Here is a 13,970-nt window from a genome sequence, read left to right as displayed (position 1 = left end):
ATAATTATATATATTTACAATTATATTAAATTAATGTTGTATCTAACATATGCTCACCCTTGTGTCAAGCATTTTACAATAAATGCCAAATAACAATATCTTTTTCTGCTTAATCCTGAAGGGAAGAGCACTCTCATTTGCTGCTCTCCTTCAGGACAGATTTTTACTTGAATCATATCAAATTTGGATTTATAATCACTAATGATAAACATTTTAACCCTCTTATTTTTAAAGTCAAATACTCTTGTTACTTTAAAAGAAAACATTATCCATAACTTCACACATTCCCTTGAAGGAAACTTGGTGACAATTTTCAGGTCTGAATAGCTTTTTTCGCCCTACTTCCTTGAAGAGATGAAGCCCTATCTCCTTTTTGGGGCTGATCAGATAAACAGCTTTCCTAGTTTCATTCCAGCTTCCCATTCCATCCCCCTTGGGAGTTTCAGGCTGTATACTAGGAAAAGTATAGAAAATTCTACAAAGAGTTTGAAATCATACCTATTCTCCTGAGGTTAACATAAAATATGCCAGTATTCTAAGACTAGATTTTTGATCCAGGCAGAGACCTAATGAATTTAACTTAATGCTGACAGGGTATTGCCAGTCTCCCCAGACAGAAACTTCCACAGTGTCAAAAGATTAAATAACTGACTGCCTAAGTACTCACCCTCCTTGTCTTCATCTTTCAGAATATGGAGAGAGTTAATGCTTGTCTCAATTAAGGCTATAATAGAAAAGCCTTGAGTGAAGTGTCTTAAAAGACAGAAGAACTCTTATTATTATTTTTTTTTGTAATTTCAAACACATTGTCTGGTATCAGATATATTGATTTAATTTGAACATAAAGTACATATTTTAGCTTTGAGATCTCATTAAATAAAAACTCAACTTTTCACTCCAGCCTGCCTTCCTGAAGTTTTTCTTTTACTCTCTAATTTCCATTACAAAAGAGGCTGTCCTTTTGGTGAGGTAGGAAATGGCTTGCCCCTTCCCAATCTGAGGGGAGAAAAGGACCTCCCCAGTTCCTAATAAAAAAAGTTTTGAATCAGATTAACTAAACAGCCTAGCCCTGACAAAAGGTCTAAGGAATATGAATTAAAGCTGACAAAGTGTGACTTCCAAGCATAGAGCTATCTTTACCTCAGTTAGCACCTATTTTAAAATTTTTTAAATGGGTAATCTTCCATTACTTTGTCTATTGGTTTCCCAACCATACTAAACATTTTCGGAAGTGGAATGGGAAGAGAGGTGCTGAAAGGTATGCCACCCATACCTTTCTTCCTTTACATTTCAAATAAACTAAATACTTACCAATTCCTTCCAGCTTCTTGACTCCTTTAAAAAAAAACAAACAAAAAAACCAGACCCATAAATTAAGTGCCTAACAATTTGCATTCTCTAATTAGACCTTAGAAATTTCTCACCACAAAAGATGAAACACTTCACAAATACACACAGACAAGACATTCTTAAAAGCATTATAGAGTGCACATCAATTTTGAATTCAAATTCAAACCAGTCAAAAACTCAGAGTTGTAATTTACTCTGACTGATTTCCAGCCAATTTCCTCCACAGAATCTACATTCCACAGATTCCCAGGACTCTGTCCAAGATCAATCATCAGCTTAAGGCCAACCAGGAAACTCTGGGACAGGGATGTGACCAACACAGAGGTGACAACACCAAACTTCACTCCATCAGTAAAGAACCAACCCAGAGTGCAAATTCCTGGGTTGGCCTTAAGCTTGTCCAGTATAAGAACTTATGTGGTCAGCCCGCAGGTTTCTCCCCCAATTCCTCTGGACTCCCTGCTCATGGTCCAACACCACAAGTTCAGGTGGAGTAGGTTCAACTTACAAGGACCATTGAACTCAATGGGTGCATGCACTTCCTGTGGTATCTTACCTAACTCCATCCAAGGTCTATGAATTGAGCCCCACATTGTGTGCCAACTTGTTAGAAAACTATTTGACACGCAAAAAGGTGTCAAGGAAAATTCATTGCAGCAGAGTTTAGAGGAATTGAATACTTTGGCCAAAGCTAACTCCACCCTTCTTCAGGAGGAGAGAGTCCCTTCTATGTTCATTGCCCCTAAATGAATAGGTAGCTCCCAAGGAAGGCTATAGGAAGTCTACAATTTGTTCAGACCAATGCAAGCCCTTTTACACTATTCAAAATTTTGGATTTCCTGTCATACCATCCATTGATCACGTGACTTCATGTCCTCGTCTCTGATAAGCTTCCCCTAAAACAGCTCATCAAGCCTGCACACAAGTTTCTGAACTTTATTCTGACCATGCTAGGTCACAACTCTGATTATCACCACTCAAAGCTGGAAGCTTTTTTACCCTGTGGAAACAGAACTTTTTCCTTGTTTTCCACACTTTATTTCTGGAGAATGTTATATATTTGTATTTATGTGGTTCTTGGATTTGTATTCACAGTCAGAGTCCTGAATATTTTATGCATTCTGGAGTTCATTTATTTTTATATAAGTTTTTATTGATATCTTTTGCTTTTTGTAATGCCTTAGTTTCATCAACATCCCTCCCTATACTCTCTCCAGAAAGCCATCCTACATAACAAGTAATATTTAAAAAAATAGAATAAAAAGAAAAAAAACTGTAGAATAACTGATCAACATATCAAAACAGTCTAATGTATATTCAGTGTGCAACATTTGTGCACCACTTACCTCTACAAAGAGTATATATACTCATATCTTTTCTTTGGAGTCAAGCTTGCTCTTATAATTTTGCAACATTCACTTTTGTTTTCAGGTTAACATGTGGCTGTTCTTTCCATTTCCATGACTGCAGCTACTGTTTATATTGTTTTATGGCCTCTGCTTCACCCTACATTAGTTCATTCTCACAGTACAATTATATTCCATTATATTCCTGTACCATAATTTGTTTAGTCATTTCCCAATCTATGGAAGTTTACTTTGTTTACAATTCTTTGTTATCATAAAAGGTGCTACTAAACATTTTTTGGTTTGTATGAGGATTTTCTTCTTATCAGATGGCCTCCTTGGCGTATAAGCCTGGTAAGAGAAGCTGGATGGTATGAATTTTAGTCACCTTATTTGCATAATTCCACATTTCTTTCAAAAAATTAATGTACCAGTTTGCAGCTCTACCAACAATTCTCTAATCTAATCTAAAGATAATTCTCTCATCTTCCTACAACCCAACCAATATTAACTATTTTCATCTTTTGTCATCTTTGTCAGTTTGCAGGGTGTGAAGTGAAACAGGGTTGTATTTATTTGCATTTCTCTTATTTTTAGTGATTTGGAGCATTTTTATGTAATTGTTAATAGGTTGCAATTTTTCTTTGGAGAATAATGCGCTTATATCTTTTGACCATTTATCCACTGGGAAATTAGTATGTTGAGCACTAGTCTAGCCCTGACTCCTGTTTTGGATATGGAATTCTTGTGTGCTGTGTCTTTCACTATCCTGAATTCCTCCCGCTTAAAACTTCCTTTTCTATTTTCTCCCTTCCTCTGCTTGTTTCTTTGGTGAATTTAGTGGGATTGTTTGCCAAATTATTTTTGTGTATTAAATTCTTCTTTGCTTAATTCAAATGAGACTAAGGTCCATGAAATGCACACTTTCTCCCCTGTACCTGTTTTTCTGTGTTTCTGTTTTCTTCTTATGCATCCCATCCCAATTATAAGAAATAGCTCCTTCCCTTTCTTCTCTGCTGAATTACTTTTTCCCCTCCATTTTATTTCCTTTCTTAAAACCAATGACATAGAACAAAGCCCTCTCTAGATGCTGTGTTTCTCTGTAGCCCATTAGCAACCCTTGAAGATAGTGGAATTCTAAAAAGACATTTTTCTTCTCCGATTATATTATAAACACTTCATTATCAGTTAACACTTTCTAATTGCTCAAATGAATTTACTTTTCTCAGCTATTATCTCCTATATTTATGTTTCAAAGACTCTATCTAGATCCTATCTTTTCATTAAGAATTAGATAAAATATTTATAGCCTCTCTCTTTGTGGTACAAAAGAATTTGAAATTGCAGGGGATGCCTGTCAATTGGGGAATCACTGAACAAGTTGTGGTATGACTGTGATGGAATATTACTGTGTTATAATAAATGATGATCTCAACGATCTTAGAAAAATATAGATTTGCATTAAATAATGAAGAGTGAAACAAACAGAACCAAAAGAATGTTGTATACAGTAATAGCAATATTGTTTTAAGAGCAACGTTAAGTGATAAATCATTTTGACTATTATAAATACCCTTACCAACTACAAAGGACATATTATGAAGGAAGACACTATCTGTATCCAGAGAAATAACTGAAAAAAAGAAGTATGTACGCACATATATACATATATACACACATCTATTTCTGTCTAATGATAGCCATCTGTAGGGCAGAGGGAGGAACAGAAGAAAAAAAGAAAAAAATACATTTACATGATAACTTTATGATATGTTAAAAGGCATACAGCAAGTTATACAAAATAGATACGTAATTTCATGTGCAATCATCTTATTTTGTTATAGTTATAGAAATTCTTGTTTTATTCCATAAAGTTAAAATGAAATGCATAGAAATAATTTTTAAAAACTTATTAAAAGTCTTATATTCTACTTTTCCTTATGGGATTACATTCATACTTATATTCTTATCTGCAAGTCTTTTTATTTTTTGTTTTGGAATATCATGTTCTAGGATTTTCTCTTCTTTAAAGGTAGTTGCACCATAGTCTTTGCATGAAACTGACTATGACTCCTTGATAAGTGAAATCTTTCTGTCTGAATCCTTGAAATATTTTTTCTTTGACCTGAAAGGTCTGGATTTTGACTATGACATTCCTAGATGTTTTTGATCTGGAGTTTCCTTCAAGAGGTTACTGGTGGATTTTGTCTATTTGAACTTTGTTGTTTGCTCCTAAGGAATCTAGCCAGTTTCTTTTGTGATTGCTTAAAAAATGACATCCAGGTTTTTTGTTTATTTGGAGTTTTCAGAAAGTCTACTGATCCTCAGGATTATATCTCCTTGATGTTTTTTTTCCTGGTAAATGGTTTTTAATTATAGATTCATTACATATTCTGATTTTTCTGTCTTTTAATTTTGTTCTGATGTTTCTTATTATCTAATGGAATCATTGCATTCTATTTGCTATATTCTATTTATAGAAAGCCTACTACTTGGATAAGTTTCTACTTTCTATCCTAAGTTTTTTTATGTTGTTTTTGTTGTTATTGTCATTGTTATATCCTTTCAGTATCTGACTCTTCATGAACCCATTTTGGGTTTCCTTGGCAAAGATCCTTGAACGGTTTGCCATATCTTTCTACAGCTCATTTTATAGATGAGGAACTGAGGCAAGCAGATTAAGTGACTTGCCCAGGGTCACACATCTAGTAAGCATCTGAAATTTGATTTAAACTCAGACAGTCCTGACTCCATGGCTGGTGTTCTATCCACTGAGCAACCTAGCTACCCTAAGTTTCTTTCTACCCTTCCTCTAATTGGTTGGTTCCTCCCAGAATGTCCATTTTAAGAAAAATATCTAGGCTAACCATATCTTTACTCCTTTCCAGGATCCATTTCTGACTCTCTTGACTTTCTCTATCATTCCCTCACATGATGATACACTCTTCTCCCTTCTGTTTCCTATAATTTATTTAGAATGTAAGTGAAGGCAAAATTATCTTTTTCAAATTTTTATTCTCAGTATTTGGCATGGTGTCAAACACATAGTAAGTGTTCAATAAATGGTTGTTGACATCTAATTTATTTCCCACTAGGACTCTATTTTTTTAATCTCTTAATTTCTCCACGACTTTCTTTGAATCCTTGGGAATGGTTATAGAGATATTCTCTTTTGCTGGGTTAATCCCCTTGGGCTTGTCTTAATCCAAAGTATTTCTTCCAGTTTTTAAAAAAAGTTTTCTTCTGTTTACTCATCTCTGCATGTCTCAATTCTTGAACTGGGACTTTTTGCTGGGTCTAAACTCCCCTCCCCCTCTCACTCTTGGATCAGTTGTGTAGGCCCTGTTTGGTCTGACCTCTCTGGAGTCCTTGTTCCATTGCCACTTAAAAAAAGCCTTTAAAGGTAAAAATAAAGTCTTTAAGGTAAATGCCTTTGGAAGTTCCAAATAATTGTGCTAACTTCTTCCAGAGTTTATCACTACTATTTGTATAATATTTTACAGGTAAATATAAAGTACCTATCATTCACTTATGTCAAAAATATTCCATAGTTCATTTTCAAGTGAAGCAACAAAATAATGGAAATGTGGTATAGTGTCTCAGAGGATGAGCCTTGGAGTCAGGAAGAGGTGGATTTAAGTTTTACCTCTGAAACAAATGCTTGACCATGGGGAAGTCACTTAACTTTCAAAACCCAAGAAAACTCTATAAGACTATAAGTTATAGATTAACTTTTTTGATCATTTGAGCAACATAAACTTTTCCCTACTAAGAGTTTTCTACATGATAAAAATCACAGGGTCAGACCCAAACAGTAATAATTTCATATTTTTAGTATGAAAACCTCAAAAGATTTCAACATCTTTGAACATGTTAGTAATAGAGAATTACACGAAAATTACTGAATGTACAAGTGAACAAAATCAGAATTAGTTTAATTTCATCTTTCAAAGTTATGACTACTTACAGATATGATGCCATTCTAAATCAGACATTGTATTTGCAAACTAGATATCAGTAGAGCAGACACACAGAGACAGAGAGAGAAAAAGAGAGAGATCCTGGCGTAATTGCTGGTGTTCTGTTACTCCCATTCTGGCATGTAATAGCTATTTTCATGTAACCCTTCTCCTGATCATTACTATTCACCAAGAAGTTGACAGCAGCTGACAGCAATGAAAGTGACTAAGAATTTATAACCCTTTAAATAGAAAAGGAAAAAATTCTCTGTACTAAGGAATATCCATTAAAAAATTATCTTTTGGGTTACCTCAATCCAATATTTTTTTCTTCAAATAGATCTTTTAGATCTTCTTCCTTTGGGTGGTAAGTTAACTCTAAATATACAAAAAACATTTTTAATCTCCTAAAATTCTCAGGATCCAGGAAACAGAAAGACATATGATATTGGTTGTCAAATTTAACTAGAAGCTTGACTTAAATTTCAGATGGAGTCATTAAGTCTTCAGAAAGAAATGTCATCATCAATAAGAATTTTAAAACTCTCCATTAAGTCCCTTGTATTTTGAGTGATAGTCCCAGATGGATCTTCACAATGTGAGTTAAAAAGAATAACAAGGGATGAATCCTTTATTCAGAGTCATTGCACTATATTCAAGAGTAAGATCTGGAATACATGTGAAGGGTTGTTGGCTGTCAGAATTAGAATAGTGAGAGCAATTCAGAAGTCTAAATTTTAAGATTCTTGCTTCTCTTTGAGTTTAATAGAGAATGCTCAAGTTTTCATAGGATTATTCCAACTTTTAAAATATAACTTCTTATTATATCTCCTAACTGGTACAAACATAAATTAGATTAAAATGTGTGTTTGTACTTCATTGCCATCAGAGAAATGATAACATGACTTGCAATTGACTTTGTTTTGAGTGAGGGCTGTGCAGGTCACCAGCCTCACTTCTCCTCCAGAGCCATCTGAATCCAGTGACCTGATATTCCTCAGGATGACTAGAGATGACCCAAGATGAGGCAATTTGGGTTAAGTGACTTGCCCAAGGTCAGATAGCTAGTGAGTGTCAAGTGTCTGAGGTGAGATTTGAACTCAGATCCTCCTGACTCCTATACTGGTGCTCTATCCACTGCACCACCTAGCTGTCCCTAGATTAAAATAAGTAATACTTGAAGGTTTATAAATCACTTCTCTCACAACAAAAGATTTGTTGTTTTTGTTTAGCCATTTTTCAGTTGTGTCTGATTCTTCATTACCCTTTTGGGGTTTTTCTTGGCAAAGATACTGGAATGGTTTGCCATTTCTTTCTTCAGCTCAATTTGATGGATGAAGAAACTGAGGCAAAAAGGGTTAAGTAACTTGCCCAGGGTTGCAAAGCCAGTAAACTTCTGAAATCGGATTTCAACTCGGGTCTTCCTGACTCCAGGCCTGGTACTTCATCCACTGTGCCTAAATATTATTACTCCTTTTTATAAATTTGAGCTCTAAGGTTCAGACAAGGTGAATTACTTGTCCAAGGTCACTGAACAAAGCAACTATCAGAGTTGGAGTTCCAAACCACACTTTCTGATTATGAATGCCATACACTTTCCAAGGAGTATACCCAGGAAGATAGCTTATAAAATGTTATAGCCTTCACTTACATAAGGGCTCATCCAGTTTGAATACTATCCAAAAACTTTTCACTTTCCTTCAATTGTTTTCATGATCTTTAAAAAAAATTTTTAACAATTTATTCCAGTGAGAATCTCAAAAAGAAGCTGACAGAATGAAATAATTTCTGCTAAAACATCATGAGGAAGTAAAGGAAATAGGCTAAATCAAGAACAGGTCCAGAGGGAGAAATGTAGTGAAATAAAACTTGTTGTAACAATCTCCTGTGTTAATGTGCTTTATGACATCATAAACTTTAAATACAGCCATATATTTGGGCATTACCCACTTCATAAATATTTGGATTTCCTTTTGAATTTAACTTCTATGCTAAATTCAAATAAAGATGTTTCTCTACCTTTAAAATCAAAACTAGGCTGAAAAATACCCTAACAAAATGAAGGACACAGGAAATAGGCCCAAAACATTTTGTAACAAACACAGTGTTGCAGAAATCAGAAAAAATAACACAGTAATAAAAGTACTCTAGGGAAATTTATCTTTTCTACTTCTATGGAATGTAGATTGGAAAAGAAGACTTTAGTTACCTGTTGAATAGTAAATAAAACTCTTGAAACTCAATATCAAATACAATTATTTACATTGTTTTAATGCTATGGGAATCTGAATTTTATTTTTTTAAATATTACTTTATTTTTTCCCCATTTACATGTTAAAAAACTTTAGCATTCATTTTTACAAGATTTTGAGTTTTGAATTTTTCTTCTTCCTTCTCCTCCCTTCTTCTGAAAATGGTAGGTAGCTTAATATAGTTTATACATGTACTATCATGTAAAGAAATTTCCAATCAGTCACAATTGCGAAAAAAGAAATGTATGAAAAGGAAAAAAAAATACGAGAAAGAATAAAGTAAGTGAAAAAATTTGGTTCAATTTGCATTCAGAGTCCATCAGTTCTTTATCTGGATATGGAGAGCATTTTCCTTCATGAGTCCTTGTACTTGTCTTAGATCATCATGTTGCTGAGTAGAGATGTGTCATTCAAAGTTGATCATCACACAATGTTGTTGATCCTGTGTAAGTGTTTTCCTGGTTCTCCTCACTTCACTTTGCATCAGTTCATACAAGTCTTTCCAGGTTTTTCTGAAATCCACCTGTTTGTCATTTCTTATAGCACAACAGTATTCCATTACATTCGTATACCATAGCTTGTTCATTCCCCAACTGATAGGAATCCCCTCAATTTCCAATATTTTGCCACAGCAAAAATAACTGTTATAAATATTTTTGCATATGGAGGTCCTTGGGAATATGAATTTTAAAGTGATTACATAAGGCATGCTGAACAATTTCTATTGTAATATATTGGGCTGAGCAGCTCAGGGCATACTGATTTCAGTCAATGCTGACTGAAATTCCCTTTCTCTATCCATATTTCTTGTCCTTCTCCTACTCTTTTACTCTTCCCATAATTATTGTCAAGCTCATTATGACCTTTCTGACCTCCATTCTTCCTTATTTTGCTACATTCTCAACTATCAAACATCCTGACCTCCCTTTCCTCCTTGTTAATTCATTTTTGATCCTCTGTTGAGTTGTTCCTTCTCCTGTATCCACAAATCTTTCATCCTCTTTACTTTCTAATTATGTCACTCAATTAATCAATTGAACAATTGATCACCAAGCATTTTTTAAGATCTTTGTATGTGCCAGGTATTTTACTAAGTTCTGGGTACACAAACAAAAATTAAACTTTGAAGGGAACTAGGAATTTTGAGATGTGCAGGGAGGAGGAAATTACACATTATATGAAAAAGCATAGACTTGAGGGGAAGGATCATATGTGAGGAAGATCAAGAAGGCAGTTTGGTTGACCTGTGCAGACTGCATAAAGGGGAATAACGAGTGTAAGCATGATTATGAATGCATTAAAAACAGAGGGATTAGTCTTCTATCCTAGAAGAAATAGGGAGCTAATGCAGCTTCTTGACCAGGGGAGTGACATAATCAGATCATTGCATAGTTTTAGGAATATTTGAATATTTTTAGAATGGTATTATAATATATATTTGAATATTTAGGAATATTTAAATAGGCAGCTTTTTGGATTATAGTTAGTCATCAATATGGTGGCATCAATTAGTTTATGTGATCATTTACAGAGGATATATCAGTAACTAAATTCCTTAAAGAAATCGAACATAATATAAATGTATTTTTATTGGCATGGAGATATAGGTAGATTGGAATGAAAAAACCAGGGACGTGCATCATTGCCCATGGAAGTTAATTCTAAGTAAAACTCAAAGGTATGGTGCCCTATGCAGTGGATGGCATACTTCAGCTCTGGGCACCTAGAGATGACAGGCACCATGTGGAAGGAAAAAAATGTCAGAAGGAGAGGTGGGAGACTAAAGACTAAATACATCATTGCTTTGTCTGGGGTGAACCTTGAACTCAAGTTTCTCTACTTAGACAGTAAGAACTTTTACAAAGTCAATACCTATTTCTAAATTGGCATCTGAAATAAACCTTCAAGTTTATAATGGCCAATTCACCAGCAATAGGAAATAGAATGGGTGAGGAAAGGTCAGAAGAAGGGTACAAGGTTGTGGAGTAACCACCCAGAAATCAATTTTAGGTGACCTAACTTATGAATTGCTATCTCAAAGGAAATTTAAATGTTGTATTGCAAAATACACCCTTCCTAAGCACCAGCCATAGATAGCCATGCCTCAAAAAAAAAAAAAAAAAAAAAGATTTACTACTAGAAATTGCAATATTCAAAGTCTGTAACATTGGCTAAGCATTATGAAAATTGGCCCAGACTGATTCAAGGAGCAAGAGTGGTCTTAAACCCTGCTGAAAATAGATCCTTGTATGAAGGTTTATAAAATAAAATTGACTGGTAAGGGGAAGTCCTGAATATATTATGGTTTCTCAAGGACAATTCTAGGACTACTTATTGAATCCTGGCTTACGCTAGATAATAGTATGAACTGGGATTTCTTGGCAGCTTTATAATATATGTTTTTAATTCTACCTATATGGGTAGAGACCACAGTAAAAACTAAATTATAAACTTAGGACAAAAATTCTTAAACATTTTTGTTGAGAGACAGAGAGAGAGAAAAAATGAAGTCTGCAGATAGATTCCCAGGTTAAGAACCCCTGACTTATGGTGAACAAAATGGGTACAGTATATAAAAGCCAAATTTTCCTTTCATTTAAAATGGAATCATAAAAATAGAAAGGACAAGAGAAGCCATCTGGTTGGTTCCTCTGTCTTCATATGGGTAAATAAAACATCAGTGAATGACTGTTTAAATACTTTTGCTGGGCCAGGTACTCTGCTACAAAGATTGGGATATGTCAACTAAAAAGAAACATTCCTTGCCCATAAGGAGCTTATATTACACTGGAGGCAATAGCACATACATATATGAGTATATATAAAATATATACAGAATAGATATAATGAGGCAGTTAGCTGGCTCCGTGAATATGGGCCTGGAGTCGAGAAGACCTGAATTCAAATTCTGCCTCAGACACTGACTGTGTGACCTGAACAAGTCACTTACCTCTATTCACCTTAATACACTGAAGAAGGAAATGGTAAGCCACTGCAGTATCTTTGTCAATAAAACGTCATGGACAGAATGGTCCAGAGGTCATGAAGAATCAGACACGACTGCAAAATCACAACAGGTAGATGGCAATTTCACAGGGAGAGACAGAAACACCTAGCCTGGATTTTGGAACGATGTCATATAGGAGAGGTGATACTTAGGCTAAACTCTGAAGGAAGCTAAGGCTTCTTAAGGTATGGTTGAGGAGGGAGTTCATTCCAGGCGTGAGAATCAAAGTATTCAAAGGCAAAGAAATGGAAAAGGGAATGTAATTTGTGAAGCAAGCAGACCTGCTTGTCTAGACCATAGGGTTCCTGAAAGGAAACAATGTCAAAGTAGGTTGGAGATATATTATAAAGGGGTTTAAAGGTAAAATAAAAGAGTTTGTGTTTTATCCTAGAGGCAATAGAGAACTTTTCCAAAAGGTGAGTAGCATGGTTTCATAGTGTTAGAATGATCAGTTCTGCAGCTGTCTAGAAAATGGCATAATTAGATATGAAATTGGAAAAAAATTTTAAAGATCAAAAACTTAACATTTTTCTTTTCAAACTATCAGACTGTGAATGTTTCCTGCAAGTTAATAAAAGCCACAAGCACAGCAGAGTAAATGATTTGCTAGCTCCTTCCAAAGCTAATTTTAAAGTAGAAGTGACATTCACAGACTGATTCAGAACACTGTAACAAGAAGACCATGTTTGGCTCTGAAGCTTGCAACGTGGGAGATTCCTTTTACAGTAATAATATTAGAGAAGATGGGTCCAACTGAGCAGGACTTTTCTTTCTTTAACTGGAAAAGCTTATCAGACCAAGAAAAGCTTTGACTGCACAAGCTCTGCTCTCATTATTCTTCAACATTGAGACAAAGATACTAAGTTGATGCCCATACAGCCTTCTAGCTATCACAGAATGAGGCATCTCTAAGTTTCCCTGAATTATTCCTGTTTCTAGAATTGAAAAACATTTGTATTCTCTTTCTTGTGCTCCCCAAGTTATGTTCAAATAACCCTTCAATAGATACACTAATTTGATTCAGAGATTAACAATCCCCTATGCAAATCTCAAATGATGCCCTACTATGCAATTGTTTCTGGTACAGATAGCTCCAAGTACCTATGTCCAAAGTCCCTCTTTTTCTTCATCCCTAGTCCTAACTGGTGCTCCTTTACTGTCATTCTGGGCCATTGGGGACGTTTTCTTTTGCCCCGAACTCCCCTTGGTAACAGGGAAAGAGTGAAGGGGATGCATGTATGCCACGTTGCAGCTGTTACTGCCACCAGCCCAGCACCTCCTCTCCCCCCTCCCCCGCTGACACTCTACCTCCTCCTCTGCACTCCCCTCACCCCCCCCAAATGGCACTACATGGTGGCTAATGCCTGAGCTAATTCAATACCCTCATGTCTGTGACAGTTATGACAGTTATTAACCAGTGAAAGTTACTTATCTTCCAGATAGAAAGCCTCAGGTTTCAGGTACTAAGATTAGAAAATTCTTGGGGAAAGAAGCTGCTTCCTGAAAATGACATCCAAGAATTCTGGCCCTTCCCATAAATTAAAAAGTTCCATAGACCCTGTTTATAACATAGGAATATTACTTGATTGAAAATGCAATACGCTATTTACTACTGTGCAGAACTGCTGTTAGCTGTCATTAGTGGTCAGATTAAGGTTGCTTACATAAAAAGTTATTACTTTCTCATTGAAATTAAGGAGCCCAAAATTATGAGAACCCTCTTCTCATAAAAATTACTTTGCATAATTTTGTGTTTACTTTTATGTGTGCATATGGTTTTGTCTCCAGGAGAATACATGTTCCTTGAGGACAAATGCTATTTTTTTCTTGATCTTTGTACCCTCATCACTTTACAGAGGATAGGGCTTAAACACTTAATAAAGGCTTCCTGAATTGAATTTGATTGCACGGAAGTCATTCATTCATTCATTGAACAGACTTTTAGGGAGTACCTCCCATGTGTAAATTGCTGTGTTAAGTGCTATTCAGAATACCATAATGACAAAGACAGGGTCCCTGCCCTCAAGGAGCTTGAAATCTAGTAGATGAGATAAAG

This window comes from Notamacropus eugenii, chromosome 4 (genome assembly GCF_028372415.1).
Source record: "Notamacropus eugenii isolate mMacEug1 chromosome 4, mMacEug1.pri_v2, whole genome shotgun sequence".
Classification (NCBI taxonomy): Eukaryota; Metazoa; Chordata; class Mammalia; order Diprotodontia; family Macropodidae; genus Notamacropus; species Notamacropus eugenii.
Note: the sequence above shows the minus strand (reverse complement) of the source record.